The 21,022-nt window shown below is 47.5% G+C and overlaps 1 protein-coding gene across 3 annotated transcripts in view; it reads right to left on the bottom strand.

Annotated features, from left to right (window-relative positions):
- PDZD2 (PDZ domain containing 2) overlaps window positions 1–12,227 on the bottom strand; it is a 559,801-nt gene extending 547,574 nt beyond the window's left edge. For 2 of the 3 annotated variants that reach the window (XM_063959260.1, XM_063959270.1), the window contains exon 1: window positions 12,046–12,226. The gene's annotated coding sequence lies outside the window, so the exon portion shown is untranslated. Of the gene's footprint in view, window positions 1–12,045 lie in introns of all 3 variants that reach the window. The other variant, XM_063959280.1, reaches the window with a different exon arrangement.
- Between the last annotated feature and the right edge of the window lie 8,795 nt (window positions 12,228–21,022).

Here is a 21,022-nt window from a genome sequence, read left to right as displayed (position 1 = left end):
ACCGGCGAGGGGGAGACGTCTCGAATTCCAATTTGTACCCCTGTGATACTACCTGCAGGATCCAGGGGTCCACTTGCGAGTGAGCCCACTGCGCGTTGAAATTTTTGAGACGGGCCCCCACCGTGCCTGAGTCCGCTTGTGAAGCCCCAGCGTCATGCTGAAGACTTGGCAGAAGCGGGGGAGGGCTTCTGATCCTGGGAAGAGGCTGCCTGCTGCAGTCTTTTTCCCCTTCCTCTGCCCCGGGGCAGAAATGAGTGGCCTTTTGCCCGCTTGCCCTTATGGGGACGAAAGGACTGAGTTTGAAAAGACGGTGTCTTTTTCTGCTGAGAGGTGACCTGGGGTAAAAAGGTGGATTTCCCAGCCGTCGCCGTGGCCACCAGGTCCGATAGACCGACCCCAAATAACTCCTCCCCTTTATACGGCAAAACTTCCATATGCCGTTTGGAATCCGCATCACCTGACCACTGTCGTGTCCATAAACTTCTTCTGGCAGAAATGGACAGCGCACTTACTCTTGATGCCAGGGTGCAAATATCCCTCTGTGCATCTCGCATATATAGTAATGCATCCTTTAAATCATGGGTCTTCAACCTGTGGCCCTCCAGCTGCTGCGGAACTACACATCCCACCATGCCCTGCCACAGTTTTGCTATTAAGGCATGGTAAAACTGAGGCAGGGCATGCTGGGATGTGTAGTTCCGCAGCAGCTGGAGGGCCACAGGTTGAAGACCTATGCTTTAAATGCTCTATAGTCAATAATATACTGTCCCTATCCAGGGTATCAATATTTTCAGTCAGGGAATCCGACCAAGCCACTCCAGCGCTGCACATCCAGGCTGAGGCGATTGCTGGTCGTAGTATAACACCAGTATGTGTGTATATACCCTTTAGGATATTTTCCAGCTTTCTATCAGCTGGTTCCTTGAGGGCGGCCGTATCAGGAGACGGCAACGCCACTTGTTTTGATAAGCGTGTGAGCGCCTTATCTACCCTAGGGGGTGTTTCCCAACGCGCCCTAACCTCTGGCGGGAAAGGGTATAATGCCAATAATTTATTAGAAATCAGCAGTTTTTTATCGGGGGAAACCCACGCTTTGTCACACACCTCATTTAATTCATCTGATTCAGGAAAAACTATGGGTAGTTTTTTCACACCCCACATAATACCCCTTTTTGTGGTACTTGTAGTATCAGAAATGTTCAAAGCCTCCTTCATTGCCGTGATCATGTAACGTGTGGCCCTACTGGACATTACGTTTGTCTCGTCACCGTCGACGCTGGAGTCAGTATCCGTGTCTGGGTCTGTGTCGACCATCTGAGGTAACGGGCGCTTTAGAGCCCCTGACGGTGTTTGAGACGCCTGGACAGGCACTAACTGATTTGCCGGCTGTCTCATGTCGTCAACAGTTTTTTGCAAAGTGCTGACACTGTCACGTAATTCCTTCCATACGACCATCCAGTCAGGTGTCGACTCCCTAGGGGGTGACATCACTATTACAGGCAATTGCTCCGCCTCCACATCATTTTCCTCCTCATACATGTCGACACAATCGTACCGACACACAGCACACACACAGGGAATGCTCTGATAGAGGACAGGACCCCACGAGCCCTTTGGGGAGACAGAGGGAGAGTTTGCCAGCACACACCAGAGCGCTATATATATATATACAGGGATAACCTTATATAAGTGTTTCTCCCTTCTATAGCTGCTGTATTTGTATTATCTGCCAATTAGTGCCCCCCCTCTCTTGTTTTACCCTGATTCTGTAGCAGGACTGCAGGGGAGAGTCAGGGAGCCGTCCTTCCAGCGGAGCTGTGAGGGAAAATGGCGCTTGTGTGCTGAGGAGATAGGCTCCGCCCCCTTTTCGGCGGCCTTTTCTCCCGCTTTTTTTAGGAAAACTGGCAGGGGTTAAATGCATCCATATAGCCCAGGAGCTATATGTGATGCATTTCTTTAGCCATATAAGGTTTAAAACGTGTTTTAAACCTTATATCTGCCGCCGATTTTTCCGGACCTCTTCGCTCTTCTGGCTCTGTAAGGGGGCCGGCGGCGCGGCTCCGGGACCCATTCAAGCTGAGCCTGTGATCGTCCCTCTGTAGCTAATGTCCAGTAGCCAAGAAGCCCAATCCACTCTGCATGCAGGTGAGTTCGCTTCTTCTCCCCTTAGTCCCACGATGCAGTGAGCCTGTTGCCAGCAGGTCTCACTGAAAATAAAAAACCTATTTAAACTTTTACTCTAAGCAGCTCAGGAGAGCTACCTAGCATGCACCCTTCTCGGCCGGGCACAAAAATCTAACTGAGGCTTGGAGGAGGGTCATAGGGGGAGGAGCCAGTGCACACCAGCTAGTCATAAAGCTTTTACTTTTGTGCCCAGTCTCCTGCGGAGCCGCTATTCCCCATGGTCCTTACGGAGTTCCCAGCATCCACTAGGACGTCAGAGAAATACATTTATAATTATCTACTTATGTATATGCTACAGCCGATCTTTCAAGAAGACTGGATATATACAGCATGTTTCTCAGTACAGATGTTAGGTGTCTTATATGTATGCATGGGTATATGATTTACTAAGGGCAAAATGTATGTACAAAAACTATAAACATATGCACTACGCTTTGTGCGCAAAGCGTCACGTCAAAAATGTGCCCTCTTCAATGCTCAGCACCCTGCCCTAAAAAAATCCTAGAGTGAACACTATAATGTACTATAAGAATGGACCCTGGGTCACTCAGGAAGCTGCTCTTCCTCTGTCAGACACAAGACACTTCTAGATTCTAAAGCAGAGACAACAGCGGACAAATCTGTCTGCTCGGCAGTAAGGTCGGAAAGGGGATTGTGGATATTTTATAATAACAAATTCTGTTCTCATTCAGGAGATCCAGGGGCTCAGCGTGGACTAGGACAATCCCATGTGCCAGCTCAGGTTCCTAGAACAACCTCATGCAGTTGCTGAATGTTTCCTGATCAGGACGATAAACTCTAGTTTGCATTTCCACCTCTTGTTAATTATTTTGCCTTTTTATTAACCCAGGGAGATTTCTGGGTCTGGGCTCAATTCACCGCGAGCACGTCTCTTATGATATCATCCAGCCGAGTATGCACAGAAACGTACAGAAAATGTACCTATTTCTCTAAAAAGTCCAATAAAATCTGCGTAAAAACACAAATGGGAAAAAAACAACATGAACTAATGGCAATATAAAAAGGGCTAAATGTAATAGCCTCGGGGACTTTGTGAGAGTTTTTATTAAAGCAGCAATCGTTTACAAGGCAAGACCAACCTGGAATTGTCTTGTAAATGATTGCTGCTTTAAAAAAAGCGGGAAGACCTGCACAAGTTCCGCACCTCCAGCAACATGGAGGCTATTACATGTAGCCCAGAGAAACAAACATTGCTGCATGCGCACGTGTACACTCATTTGGATTAGCAAAGCAGAGAAGTAAAACAATCTACTAATGGAGAACGAGAATCGATACAGACCTGTCAACATATCCCAATACTACAATGTAATCATGTTCTGCTCCTGTTCACCCCATTCTTATCCAATGCATTGCGTTCGGTATGAATGACCGCCGGATGGAATGCCGGCAGTCAAAATATACCCACCTGGCATTCCGCGTAAACCTAATACCCCACCCCCCCCCCCCCACCCCCTCCTGTCCTGCACTAACCCAAGCTTGGCAGCTATACTTACAACGGTTGGGATCCCATCTGTCAGGGTTCTGCCATTGATATCCTGACCCTGTCAGGTTTCCGATGTTAGGATGTCGGGATTCCAGCGTCTGTATTTTGACTGCCAGGCTTCCGGCAGTCAGGATCTTAACCGCATCCCAGTGCATCACCTCTGCATACTGCAGTTAGAATCTAGGTTGGGAGGTAGGTTAATGCAGGAGAATAATATTATAATAAGCTGCGGAAGTACAAATATTGGGAGCGCCCAGGCACCCACGGAGCCGGCGATTATGCCATAAAGCATAAATTAAATTGCTTGTTATGAACAATTTTCCAAAAGTAGTCTTAGCATCACAGGTCACAATCATTTAGTACATCAGCAACACTTCCCGACTTATTTTCATCATTAAATGTAATTATGATTCATCACATAATTAGCCGAGGGGTGGGAGGGGGTATTAGGTCTGTCATAACGTCATTTCTGACTGAACTATGAGGTAACTTCATCAAATGTGAATGAAATGTGAATTAGCCCAGAGAGATTCAACCATTATTACGCTCATTGGAAGGAAATACAAGGATCCCAGTAAAATAAGTTTGCTAAGTAAAGCACTCGGAGTTAGATGCACCATGGGCGAAAAATGAGTCCCCCCCCCCCGCTAATATTTTTAATCCACCTCATATTTCCAGCGGAAAAAAAAGACAGGACCACTTTCTTTGCCGTTGCGGTGTGCACCCTAATAAAAGCGGTTCTCTGCCCCAGGGGTTACATTCCATAAGGACAGGGCACTTACTGCAACTTAAGCATTCAGGGCAGTAACTGAGAAACATTAGGGGCAGATTTAACGACAGGTTATATTCTTGTTATCACTCGTTACAAACGATAAATGGTGCTCCAGCCAATCAGCTCCTGTCTGTCAAACACAGCCTGTAACACGGCAGTTATGAGCCGACTGGCTGGTACTTTATCTCTCTCCAATAGCAACCAGTCAGATTCCAGCTTTTGTCTAGGACATTCTCCAAAATGATAGCTAGAATCTAATTGGTTGCTACATAAGGTGAGATTAATCTCCCCTTTCAGGAACTCCAGACAACATTCGGCTCTTTGCGTCCAGCTGCTGCAATCTAATTTCAGTGCCGGTGTATAAGAAGGCAGTAATGACAATTTCCTTGTTGTTGCTACTGAAGTGTACAAGTGTTGTGTGTTACTGTGCGTGGCTGCAGTGTACGGCACCAAACAACCTTTATACACTTCAATCGCAACAACAATAATACGGATTTGTGTGCACCAATGTAGTTACTTTCCCTCCACTGATTGCTCCAGGCAATGTGACTTACCCGAGGCAGACACTGAATGGGACGTCACACTAAGCAACAACAGAAAACTTCCCGATGCACGGATTATTACATCTAGTCCTACTATCCGTTCAAAGACATTAGTGCATTCAGGAGGGGGGATGCTCCTTATTGCTTCCATACATGCTGGCTTCCTCCCAGCCCCAGTTATCTATGTCCCTCTGGTAAACACAGGGCCGCGGTACGAGGGGTCAGAGGGCAAGTGCTGGTTCTTACCCATAGTCTGCAAGTCGGAACAGAAGATGTGTCTGTCTATATTATTGGTTATTTATAAGGCGCCTCAAGGGTTCCGCAGCGCATAACAGAGTACATAAACAAACGAGCAAGACAAGAAAACAGCGACTTACAGCACAAGACAACCGAGGACAACTACATGGTATATAAACATTGCTGCCTCAGGGGACAGGACACTGACATAAGCATCATGTTGGCAGAAAACGAGGGCTAAGTACCATTTTAGGGAAAGGTGTGGATCGTTGGGTCGACAGTCATTACCGCTGCGCTCGGCACAGGTTACTATTCCCCAATCGTAGTCCATGTGGATCGTAAAGTATGAAAAAGTTTTTAAAAAATAATGTAAACTCATGTCGACATCTTCATGTGTCGACCTTTGCCATATTGAACTAATGCATGTCAACCAATAATGGTCGACCTAATGAGTGTCCACCTAAAGACCGGAAACCTTAGGGAGTATGGAGTAGATGATAGTATAAGTAAGAGAAGAAAAAGCACGAGGGCCCTGCTCGTAAGATCTTACATTGTAAAGGGGAGGGGGCAGACAGACAGGAGTGACACAGATGGGGTACAAGTGATCATGTAACAGAGGGTTAGGATAAGAGATGGCTGGGTTTGATGAAGAAATGGGTCTTGAGAGCCCGTTTGAAGTTTTGTAGAGAGGTGAAGCATCTTATAGGGAGAGGTAGAGAATTCCAGGGGTAGGGCACAGCTTAAAAAGAACAAAAGATATATAATAAAGACAAGGCCATCCAGCTCAAACATTTCTAAATTCTCGCTGCGCAGATCCAGAGCATGCAACACGAGTCACAGCGAGCAGGGCTGCACTCAGAAGGGGAAATACATGTCTTCCTCGCCCCGTGCATTCATATTTTATTTGCATATAATGTGCAATTTACACAGAGCTCACCACAATTAACCCGAGCAAGCTCTTTGTATACCGTGTAAACAGAGATGCGTTTGGTCTGCATGAAGCAAAAGTGTCACCAAGAACATATAAGGTGTACCTACCACCAGATGGTCCAAAGCTACAGATGTGTCCTGTTACAACTTTGCTCCATGCGCTACAAGTCGCTAGAGTGGCGCGTGACCCGTTTGCGCCAAGTGTCTTTTTTTTTGCACTTTTCCCCCTGAAAATACTTCTTAGACACAATGTAATGCAATAAGATGCACGATCAGCGTCTGCTGATTAAAATTATATGTAGCATGCCTACATTTTGTCTGTGACTATGATTGTATTTGCATACAATCCTACGGTGTTTTCCTGGAAAACACTGTAACGTTTCATTTCGGATGCAGATAGAGCCGCTATTATACACAGAATACAGGCATGCTGTATACCATTTTAATCAGCATAAGCTGCGCGTGCGTCCTATTGCATTTCATTGCGTCTAAGATGCATTTTCGCAGCAAAAGACGCTCTGCGCTCCCGAGTCCCGCCATGGCATAGCGCGACTTGAACGGCTGTTTAGCGTGACTGCAGCAACGATGTAAGAGGACACATCTGTACCTGTTCCCTCCTACCTAATGTGTGTGGGGTCCTTGAGGACAGAGGTTGGGAACCACTGCTTAGACCAAAACACTGAGGGGCCAATGTATCAAAGTACCGGTAGGTCTGCTAGGAGGATTGCCACATTAATATCGGAGGTATGTATTAAAAGGATAGCACAAGAACAAATTATGCTTATTGGGAGAAAATGCGGCCAATGATAAATTGTAACCTGAATGTTATTCCCTTGCTCTTGCACGGTTCTGGGAGACAGCACTGCATGTAAGTGGGTATAAATAGGGTACCTGCCTCAGACACACCGGGGGCAGCCATATTCTGTGTGTGGGGTTGGGGGAAGGTAGGGGGTCTTTTCATTTGGATAAGATTTCCAGCAACACTGATGTAAATCTAATTAAACCTCCAAATACTATGCACTATGTACGATGCCTGAGAGAAATAAAGTACCAAGCAACCAGCTACTAACTGTCATTTTTCAAACACAGCCGGTAACATGACAGTTAGGAGCTGATTGGCTGGTACTTTATCTCCGTCCACTTTATCTCTCTCCAAGGTTTAGTACATAGACCACATATGGGTCTATTCATGAAACAGTGAAAAGTGTGGAGAAGTGAGCCTGTGGAGAAGTTGGCCATGGCAACCAATCAGCTGCTCCGCACAATTGTATAGTATGCAAATTATAAATGTTACTTCAATGCTGATTGGTTGCCATGGGCAACTTCTCCACTGGCTCACTTCTCCACACTTTTCACTGTTTCATGAATAGACCCCTTAGAATGTTAACGTCCATAAAGGGCAAGGAGTAAATTGCCGGGGGCTGGGCCAGAGTTTTACTACGTAGGGGTTTCTTAGAACTGTAGTTTAGCGGTAAACCCAAGTTCTATTGACAATGTGCATCTAACCTCGAAGTACACACGGAAAGTGTCCCTGTCGGATGGACAAAATAAATATCAAAAATACAGGGTTTAAGCATTCAGGACTTCAATTAAAATTTGTAAAAAACAAAAGTACTGCAAATCCATCTATGACTTCAAGACCGTACCTAGGGGCGCCACTGGCTGGGGTTGGCACAGCAATCCCCTGGCATCACAGATTTCCATTGCCCCAATTGAGCCGTGGCTATTTGGCTACAGAACAAAGGTGGTCATTCCGAGCTGATAGCTAGCTGCATTTGTTCGCTGTGCAGCGATGAGGCAAAAAAACGGCGCAATGCGCACGCGCAATGTACTATTACAACAAACGATGTAGTTTTGCACAGGGTCTAGCGAAGCTTTTCAGTCGCACTGCTGGCCGCAGAGTGATTGACAGGAAGTGGGCGATTCTGGGTGTCAACCGACCGTTTTCAGGAAGCGTTCGAAAAAACGCAGGCGTGCCAGAAAAAACGCAGGCGTGGCTGGGGCGAACGCAGGGCGTGTTTGTGACGTCAAAACAGGAACTGAACAGTCTGAAGTGATCGCAAGCGCTGAGTAGATTTTGAGCTGCAAATAAAAACTTTGTAGCCGCTCTGCGATCCTTTCGTTCGCACTTCTGCTAAGCTAAAATACACTCCCAGTGGGAGGCGGCATAGCTTTTGCACGGCTGCTAAAAACTGCTAGCGAGCGAGCAACTCGGAATGACCACCAAAGACTACATCCCATACAGTGAATAAGGGGGAGTCTCAGGAGCAGGCGCATGTGTAATCCAGAAGTCCAGAACATTAGGTATGTATCAGGGGGAGTCCTGGGAGCATTTGCATTTGCAATCTGGAAGCCTGAAAGAGGAAACCCACACCCGCAGGGTGGAGCCTCGCCAGAAGCCCTCGAGGTGGGGTGGGGGGCAATAAAATTGTGCCTAGGGGTGGCCTGACCCTGCTGCCACCCACCCTGTTCTGAACAGCTGACTGACACAGGGACGCACAACTGAGCCTGTCAAACATGTGAGTGTGGACTGAGCAGCTGCACATCAGGCAGGCCGTTACAGGACAACCTGTATTCCTCCAGGAGGGCTTCCCAATGAGTCCCAGCAATACTGGTGGAAAGGGTGAACGTGAAGAAGAGATTTCGTTATTAATGGGGGAAGCAGAAAAAAATATATATATTATTAGTTTGCTAGTTTGTTAGCAAAGAGAGAACGAAGGTGAAACAGGAGCAGAACATTGTGCCGTCACAAAGGGGTCTATTCATGAAGCAGTGATAACAGTGGAGAAGTGACCATGTGGAGAAGTTGCCCATGGCACCCAATTAGCTGCTCCGAACAATTGTATAGTATGCAAATTATAAGTGTTACGTCAATGCTGATTGGTTGCCATGGGCAACTTCTCCACTGGCTCACTTCTCCACACGTTTCACTGCTTCATGAATAGGGTGTGGATCATTAGATCGACAGTATCTAGGTCGACAATGTTTAGGTCGACAGTCACTAGGTCGACAGGGTTTTAACGTCAACAGGGTTTCTAGGTCGACAGGTCTACATGAGTTTTTCATATATATTTTTGTGTCATTTTCTCCGTACAGTGACCGTGAACCCCAATTAGTGCACCGTGTCCCCTCGCATGGCTCGCTTCCCTCGCCATGCTTCGGGCAAGGTGCCTCGCTCCGCTGCGCTCGGCACAGGTTACCGTTCTAATCGTAGTCCATGTGGATCGTTAAGTATGAAAAAGTTCAAAAAAATACAAAAATTAAAATTAAAAACCCATGTCGACCTTTTGACCTGTCGACCTAGAAACCCTGTCGACCTTGAAAATATGTCGACCCAGTGACTGTCGACCTATAGTGGTCGACCTAAACATTGTCAACCTAGACATTGTCGATCTTCAGACCGGATCCCCATGAATAGACCCCAAAGTCGCTCAGGTCAGCAGTTTTGAGTTACATACCCTTGCTGCCAGCCACTGTGTACACACCAGGGGAATATTTCTCCTAAGCCCAGCGACAACGCCGTTTACAAGGACCGATATCTATAGGGAGCGGGTGCATACAGAACATGTATTTTTTTTAACCAAACAAATGATGGGCAACAAAATATCAGGATAAAATGGTTCATACTTCCGCACAGGGATCAATGATCCCTATTCTCATGCTATTCCAAACTGCTTATGTGCTAAATTTGCCTCGGGATGAATGCACATACAAACAGAACTCTATAATAGCCGATACCTGTAATAATATTACAACGCAGGCTACTAAACCAGTTGCATCTGACCATTTAATCTTTTAATCCCTATGATCCCATTCCTTAAATTCTTCAAGTGCCTTATGCCTCAGCAATGTCACCGGATTCCAGGGGTCACTGGTCCAGGTTGCAAAATGGCTGTCTTCATGGTCTAGACCAGGGATGGGGAACCTTTGGCCCTTCAGCTGTTGTTGAACTACACATCCCAGCACGCCCAGCAACAGTTTTAGCATGGCCGAATAGCAAAACTGTAGCAGGGAATGCTGGTATGTGTAGTTCAACAACAGCTGGAGGGCCAAAGGTTCCCCACCCCTGGTCTAGACCATGGGTCTTCAACCTGAGGCCGCCCAGCTGCTGCGGAACTATACATCCCAGCATGCTCTGCCTCAGTTTTAGCATGCCTTAATAGACAACTGTGGCAGTGCATGCTGGAATGTGTAGTTCCACAGCAGCTGGAGGGCCGCAGGTTGAAGACCCATGGTCTAGAGACCATGGCTCCAGTTCAAAGGCTAACTGAGGGCGGTGGGTAAGTAATTTGCAATACAAAAATCTAATAAAATGCGCCTTTTCCTGACCATCTAGTCTTTATCCCGCCAGACCTCGCGGCTCGGGGGGGGGGGGGGGGGGGGGGGGGGGGGAGTGTAATAAGCACAAAGTAATAAAAAAAGTGAATGTACAGCAGGAAACCTCTAGTAAGTTTTACTACTAGGGATATATGACATAGTGCCAACTACCTGCTTCAGCATTCTGCCAGCACCGAACTGTATAATTGCTGGATAAGGACTAGTATACATTGGCATCAGCTAGGGCTCTTCAAAACAAACACTTCCTCTGCGCCAAAGCTCTTCCATTGATCGCCGCCGGCAGACTCCATGCAGGAACATTATACAGCCTCTGTTTACCTGGGTGGATCATCTGCCCCTGAAACTATCAGCTTATCGTCATAACGTGCCCTATTCAGGGGAGTCTGCATTTTGGTACATGGCAGAAAGCGCCTCAGTTCCACGGAATATGGACGCAGGGAAAGGAAACGTGGGATTAACACATGAAGTGGAAACAAATGCTGCTGAACGGTCGTATTGTAACTTCTCTGAAAAAAAATCAGGAAATGATGCATTGTTTGCTCACTGCATGATGCCATATATGAGGAAGTCCATCTCACCTAGCTACTCTACCTGTCATCAATCACTCTCCACTAACATATGCTATAAATACATCACTTGTCAGTATATAAACAAACATACAGTAATATAAAGCACAGTTCCCCTCCCCCCACATAATCAAAACGTAATTCTAAAGTTATTATGATGTGAATATATATTGGATGGATAGATCAGAATAAAGTCATTAGGTTGATCACACATTAGGTTGATCACACTTACGTCAACGGTCATTAGGTTGAACATTATTGGTCGACATGCATTAGGTCAACATGATCACTAGGTCGACGTTAGTTTTTTACCTTTTTTTCCCATTTTCTGAACTTTTTCATGCTTTACGATCCACGTGGACTGTGCCGAGCGCAGAGGTAGCTCAGCGAGGCACCTTGCTCATGTGAGGGGACGCGGTGCACTAACTGGGGTTCCCCGTCACTTTCCGAAGAAAACGACACCCAAAAAAAAAGTTAAAAAAACTCATGTCGACCTAATGCATGTTGACCAGCAGTGGTCGATATAATGACTGTCGACCTAAGTGTGGTCGACCTAATGACCCATACCCGGATAAAGGATGAAGATTTCCCTGTAATCTAAATTGCTGTGCAGTATAAGGTTGCAGCTACAGTGAGAACTGGCTGGGCAGCTGCTGCAGAACCTCTTGGCAGGACAGAAAGTGCGGTGTGTGTGTGTGTGTGTGTGTGTGTGTGTGTGTGTGTGTGTGTGTGTGTGTGTGTGTAAGTGTGTTGGGGGGAATTACCATGGTATTTCCATCTTTACAACATGCGACACACATTTTCCAGTCTTCCTGGCTGGATGCAGTAATAGAAGTAACAGCGCTGCCCAAACCCTCGCACACAGGACTGGGGAGACTCAGCAACTTCCAGCAGCTGCAAGGATACTGAGAGCCCCCCATTTATAACCCTGCCTCAGTGCAGGGGCTCCCCCCGGGGTTACAGCCGGCTTACCTGCAGTGTGCGGGGGATCCAGGTGCAGGGACCGCACGGTTCCCGGGGAAGCTGCAGTATGAATCAGTGCAGGGACAGGAGGAAGCAGCAGCAGCGGATAGCCCGCCCGACCCTGGCTGCAGGAGCTCACACTGGGCTGGTCTACAGCCCTCCTCACCGCCGCCCCCTGTGCTGGAGAGGAGGCGGCCACTCGTCTGGTACTCTGCATCCAGCATATGCCTGCACTGTATACAGCAACACATAGACCACAGGGACTGACACAGCACACACTAATACTCTGTACACATGGACTGACACAGCACACACTAACACCCTGTACACAGGGACTGGCACAGCACACACTAACACCCTGTACACAGGGACTGACACAGCACACACTAACACCCTGTACACAGGGACTGACACAGCACACACTAACACCCTGTACACAGGGACTGGCACAGCACACACTAACACCCTGTACACAGGGACTGACACAGCACACACTAACACCCTGTACACAGGGACTGGCACAGCACACACTAACACCCTGTACACATGGGGCACAGGGACTGGCACAGCATACACTAACACCCTGTACACATGGGGCACAGGGACTGCCACAGCACACACTAACACCCTGTACACATGGGGCACAGGGACTGCCACAGCACACACTAACACCCTGTACACATGGGGCACAGGGACTGCCACAGCACACACTAACACCCTGTACACAGGGACTGACACAGCACACACTAACACCCTGTACACATGGACTGACACAGCACACACTAATACTCTGTACACATGGACTGACACAGCACACACTAATACTCTGTACACATGGACTGACACAGCACACACTAATACTCTGTACACATGGACTGACACAGCACACACTAACACACTGTACACATGGACTGACACAGCACACACTAATACACTGTACACATGGACTGACACAGCACACACTAATACACTGTACACATGGACTGACACAGCACACACTAATACTCTGTACACATGGACTGACACAGCACACACTAATACACTGTACACATGGACTGACACAGCACACACTAATACTCTGTACACATGGACTGACACAGCACACACTAATACTCTGTACACATGGGCTGACACAGCACACACTAATACTCTGTACACATGGACTGACACAGCACACACTAATACACTGTACACAGGGACTGGCACAGCACACACTAACACACTGTACACATGGACTGTCACAGCACACACTAATACACTGTACACAGGGACTGACACAGCACACACTAATACACTGTACACATGGACTGACACAGCACACACTAATACTCTGTACACATGGACTGACACAGCACACACTAATACACTGTACACATGGACTGACACAGCACACACTAATACACTGTACACAGGGACTGGCACAGCACACACTAATACACTGTACACATGGACTGACACAGCACACACTAATACTCTGTACACATGGACTGACACAGCACACACTAATACTCTGTACACATGGACTGACACAGCACACACTAACACACTGTACACATGGACTGACACAGCACACACTAATACTCTGTACACATGGACTGACACAGCACACACTAATACCCTGTACACAGGGACTGACTCAGCACACACTAATACACTGTACACATGGACTGACACAGCACACACTAATACACTGTACACATGGACTGACACAGCACACACTAATACTCTGTACACATGGACTGACACAGCACACACTAATACTCTGTACACATGGACTGACACAGCACACACTAATACTCTGTACACAGGGACTGGCACAGCACACACTAATACTCTGTACACATGGACTGACACAGCACACACTAATACACTGTACACAGGGACTGGCACAGCACACACTAATACACTGTACACATGGACTGACACAGCACACACTAATACTCTGTACACATGGACTGACACAGCACACACTAATACTCTGTACACATGGACTGACACAGCACACACTAACACACTGTACACATGGACTGACACAGCACACACTAACACACTGTACACATGGACTGACACAGCACACACTAATACTCTGTACACATGGACTGACACAGCACACACTAACACACTGTACACATGGACTGACACAGCACACACTAATACTCTGTACACATGGACTGACACATCACACACTAATACTCTGTACACATGGACTGACACAGCACACACTAATACTCTGTACACATGGACTGACACAGCACACACTAATACCCTGTACACAGGGACTGACTCAGCACACACTAATACACTGTACACATGGACTGACACAGCACACACTAATACACTGTACACATGGACTGACACAGCACACACTAATACACTGTACACATGGACTGACACAGCACACACTAATACTCTGTACACATGGACTGACACAGCACACACTAATACTCTGTACACATGGACTGACACAGCACACACTAATACCCTGTACACATGGACTGACACAGCACACACTAATACTCTGTACACATGGACTGACACAGCACACACTAATACCCTGTACACATGGACTGACACAGCACACACTAATACTCTGTACACATGGACTGACTCAGCACACACTAATACACTGTACACATGGACTGACACAGCACACACTAATACACTGTACACATGGACTGACACAGCACACACTAATACCCTGTACACATGGACTGACACAGCACACACTAATACACTGTACACATGGACTGACACAGCACACACTAATACTCTGTACACATGGACTGACACAGCACACACTAATACACTGTACACAGGGACTGGCACAGCACACACTAATACACTGTACACAGGGACTGGCACAGCACACACTAATACACTGTACACACTAACACCCTGTACACATGGACTGGCACAGCACACACTAATACCCTATACACATGGACTGACTCAGCACACACTAATACACTGTACACATGGACTGACACAGCACACACTAATACCCTTTACACATGGACTGGCACAGCACACACTAATACCCTGTACACATGGACTGGCACAGCACACACTAATACACTGTACACATGGACTGACACAGCACACACTAATACCCTGTACACATGGGGCACAGGGACTGACACAGCGCACACTAATACCCTGTACACATGGAGCACAGGGACTGCACCATAACACACTAATACCCTGTACACATGGAGCACAGGGACTGACACAGCACACACTAATACCCTGTACACATGGACTGACACAGCACACACTAATACTCTGTACACATGGACTGACACAGCACACACTAATACTCTGTACACATGGACTGACTCAGCACACACTAATACACTGTACACATGGACTGACACAGCACACACTAATACACTGTACACATGGACTGACACAGCACACACTAATACCCTGTACACATGGACTGACACAGCACACACTAATACACTGTACACATGGACTGACACAGCACACACTAATACTCTGTACACATGGACTGACACAGCACACACTAATACTCTGTACACATGGACTGACACAGCACACACTAATACACTGTACACAGGGACTGGCACAGCACACACTAATACACTGTACACATGGACTGACACAGCACACACTAATACACTGTACACAGGGACTGACACAGCACACACTAATACACTGTACACATGGACTGACACAGCACACACTAATACCCTGTACACATGGACTGGCACAGCACACACTAATACCCTGTACACATGGACTGACTCAGCACACACTAATACACTGTACACATGGACTGACACAGCACACACTAATACCCTGTACACATGGACTGACACAGCACACACTAATACCCTGTACACATGGACTGGCACAGCACACACTAATACACTGTACACATGGACTGACACAGCACACACTAATACCCTGTACACATGGGGCACAGGGACTGACACAGCGCACACTAATACCCTGTACACATGGAGCACAGGGACTGCACCATAACACACTAATACCCTGTACACATGGAGCACAGGGACTGACACAGCACACACTAATACCCTGTACACATGGACTGACACAGCACACACTAATACCCTGTACACATGGACTGACACAGCACACACTAATACACTGTACACATGGACTGACACAGCACACACTAATACTCTGTACACATGGACTGACACAGCACACACTAATACTCTGTACACATGGACTGACACAGCACACACTAATACTCTGTACACATGGACTGACACAGCACACACTAATACACTGTACACATGGACTGACACAGCACACACTAATACTCTGTACACATGGACTGACACAGCACACACTAATACTCTGTACACATGGACTGACACAGCACACACTAATACCCTGTACACATGGGGCACAGGGACAAACTAATACCCTGTACACATAGACTGACACAGCACACACTAATACCCTGTACACATGGGGCACAGGGACTGACACAGCACACACTAATACCCTGTACACATGGGGCACAGGGACAAACTAATACCCTGTACACATGGGGCACAGGGACTGTCACAGCACACACTAATACCCTGTACACATGGAGCACAGGGACTGACACAGCACATACTAATACACTGTACACATGGGGCACAGGGACTGACAGCACACTCTAATACACTGTACACATGGGGCACAGGGACTGACACAGCACATACTAATACACTGTACACATGGGGCACAGGGACTGACAGCACACACTAATACACTGTACACATGGGGCACAGGGACAAACTAATACCCTGTACACATGGAGCACAGGGACTGTCACAGCACATACTAATACCTTGTACACATGGGGCACAGGGACTGACAGCACACACTAATACACCGTACACATGGGGCACAGGGACAAACTAATACCCTGTACACACGGAGCACAGGGACTGACACAGCACATACTAATACCTTGTACACATGGAGCACAGGGACTGACATAGCACACACTAATACCCTGTACACATGGAGCACAGGGACTGACACTGCACACACTATTACCCTGTACATGTGCCGCACAGGGACTGACACAGCACAAACTAATACCCTGTACACATGGGGCACAGGGACTGTCACAGCACACACTAATACCCTGTACACATGGAGCACAGGGACTGACACGGCACATACTAATACACTGTACACATGGGGCACAGGGACTGACAGCACACACTAATACACTGTACACATGGGGCACAGGGACTGACACAGCACATACTAATACACTGTACACATGGGGCACAGGGACTGACAGCACACACTAATACACTGTACACATGGGGCACAGGGACAAACTAATACCCTGTACACATGGAGCACAGGGACTGTCACAGCACATACTAATACCTTGTACACATGGGGCACAGGGACTGACAGCACACACTAATACACCGTACACATGGGGCACAGGGACAAACTAATACCCTGTACACACGGAGCACAGGGACTGACACAGCACATACTAATACCCTGTACACATGGAGCACAGGGACTGACATAGCACACACTAATACCCTGTACACATGGAGCACAGGGACTGACACTGCACACACTATTACCCTGTACATGTGCCGCACAGGGACTGACACAGCACACACTAACACCCTGTACACATGGAGCACAGGGACTGACACAGCACACACTAACACCCTGTACACATGGAGCACAGGGACTGTACCATAACACACTAATACCCTGTACACATGGAGCACGGGGACTGACAAAGCACACACTAATACCCTGTACACATGGAGCACAGGGACTTTACCATAACACACTAATACACTGTACACATGGAGCACGGGGACTGATACAGCACACACTAATACCCTGTACGCATGGAGCACAGGGACTGTACCATAACACACTCATACCCTGTACACATGGAGCACAGGGACTGTACCATAACACACTAATACCCTGTACACATGGAGCACGGGGACTGTACCATAACACACTAATACCCTGTACACATGGAGCACAGGGACTGATACAGCACACACTAATACCCTGTACACATGGAGCACAGGGACTGTACCATAACACACTAATACCATGTACACATGGAGCACAGGGACAAACTAATACCCTGTACACATGGGGCACAGGGACTGTCACAGCGCACACTAATACCCTGTACACATGGAGCACGGGGACTGATACAGCACACACTAATACCCTGTACACATGGAGCACAGGGACTGACACAGCACATACTAATACACTGTACACATGGGGCACAGGGACTGACAGCACACACTAATACACTGTACACATGGGGCACAGGGACAAACTAATACCCTGTACACATGGAGCACAGGGACTGTCACTGCACATACTAATACCCTGTACACATTGAGCACAGGGACTGACATAGCACACACTAATACCCTGTACACATGGGGCACAGGGACTGACACTGCACACACTAATACCCTGTACATGTGCCGCACAGGGACTGACACAGTGCACACTAACACCCTGCACACATGGAGCACAGGGACTGACACAGCACACACTAACACCCTGTACACATGGAGCACAGGGACTGTACCATAACACACTAATACCCTGTACACATGGAGCACGGGGACTGACACAGCACACACTAATACCCTGTACACATGGAGCACAGGGACTGTACCATAACACACTAATACCCTGTACACATGGAGCACGGGGACTGATACAGCACACACTGATACCCTGTACGCATATAGCACAGGGACTGTACCATAACACACTAATACCCTGTACACATGGAGCACGGGGACTGACACAGCACACACTAATACCCTGTACACATGGAGCACAGGGACTGTACCATAACACACTAATACCCTGTACACATGGAGCACGGGGACTGTACCATAACACACTAATACCCTGTACACATGGAGCACGGGGACTGATACAGCACACACTAATACCCTGTACACATGGAGCATGTGGACTGACACAGCACACACTAATATCCTGTACACATGGAGCACAGGGACTGCACCATAACACACTAATACCCTGTACACATGGAGCACGGGGACTGACACAGCACACACTAATACCCTGTACACATGGGGCACAGGGACTGACACAGCACACACTAATACCCTGTAAACATGGAGCACAGGGACTGCACCATAACACACTAATACCCTGTACACATGGAGCACAGGGACTGACACAGCACACACTAATACCCTGTACACATGGACTGACACAGCACACACTAATGCTCTGTACACATGGACTGACACAGCACACACTAATACCCTGTACACATGGACTGACACAGCACACACTAATACACTGTACACATGGACTGACACAGCACACACTAATACCCTGTACACATGGACTGACACAGCACACACTAATACTCTGTACACATGGACTGACACAGCACACACTAATACCCTGTACACATGGACTGACACAGCACACACTAATACCCTGTACACATGGACTGACACAGCACACACTAATACTCTGTACACATGGACTGACACAGCACACACTAATACCCTGTACACATGGACTGACACAGCACACACTAATACACTGTACACATGGACTGACACCGCACACACTAATACTCTGTACACATGGACTGACAGCACACACTAATACTCTGTACACATGGACTGACACAGCACACACTAATACCCTATACACATGGGGCACAGGGACAAACTAATACCCTGTACACATAGACTGACACAGCACACACTAATACCCTGTACACATGGGGCACAGGGACAAACTAATACCCTGTACACATGGGGCACAGGGACTGTCACAGCGCACACTAATACCCTGTACACATGGACTGACACAGCACACACTAATTCTCTGTACACATGGACTGACACAGCACACACTAATACCCTGTACACATGGACTGACACAGCACACACTAATACTCTGTACACATGGACTGACACAGCACACACTAATACCCTGTACACATGGACTGACACAGCACACACTAATACACTGTACACATGGACTGACACAGCACACACTAATACTCTGTACACATGGACTGACACAGCACACACTAATACTCTGTACACATGGACTGACCCAGCACACACTAATACCCTGTACACATGGGGCACAGGGACAAACTAATACCCTGTACACATAGACTGACACAGCACACACTAATACCCTGTACACATGGGGCACAGGGACAAACTAATACCCTGTACACATGGGGCACAGGGACTGTCACAGCGCACACTAATACCCTGTACACATGGAGCACAGGGACTGACACAGCACATACTAATACCCTGTACACATGGGGCACAGGGACTGACAGCACACACTAATGCACTGTACACATGGGGCACAGGGACAAACTAAAACCCTGTACACATGGCGCACAGGGACTGTCACAGCACATACTAATACCCTGTACACATGGGGCACAGGGACTGACAGCACACACTAATACACTGTACACATGGGCTGACACAGCACACACTAATACCCTGTACACATGGACTGACACAGCACACACTAATACCCTGTACACATGGACTGACACAGCACACACTAATACACTGTACACATGGACTGACACAGCACACACTAATACTCTGTACACATGGACTGACACAGCACACACTAATACTCTGTACACATGGACTGACACAGCACACACTAATACTCTGTACACATGGACTGACACAGCACACACTAATACTCTGTACACATGGACTGACACAGCACACACTAATACTCTGTACACATGGACTGACACAGCACACACTAATACTCTGTACACATGGACTGACACAGCACACACTAATACCCTGTACACATGGGGCACAGGGACAAACTAATACCCTGTACACATGGGGCACAGGGACTTACAGCACACACTAATACCCTGTACACATGGAGCACAGGGACTGACACAGCACATACT

This window comes from Pseudophryne corroboree, chromosome 1 (genome assembly GCF_028390025.1).
Source record: "Pseudophryne corroboree isolate aPseCor3 chromosome 1, aPseCor3.hap2, whole genome shotgun sequence".
Classification (NCBI taxonomy): Eukaryota; Metazoa; Chordata; class Amphibia; order Anura; family Myobatrachidae; genus Pseudophryne; species Pseudophryne corroboree.
The sequence above is the reverse complement of the archived record's forward strand: the minus strand, read 5'-3'. Positions and strand labels throughout refer to the sequence as shown.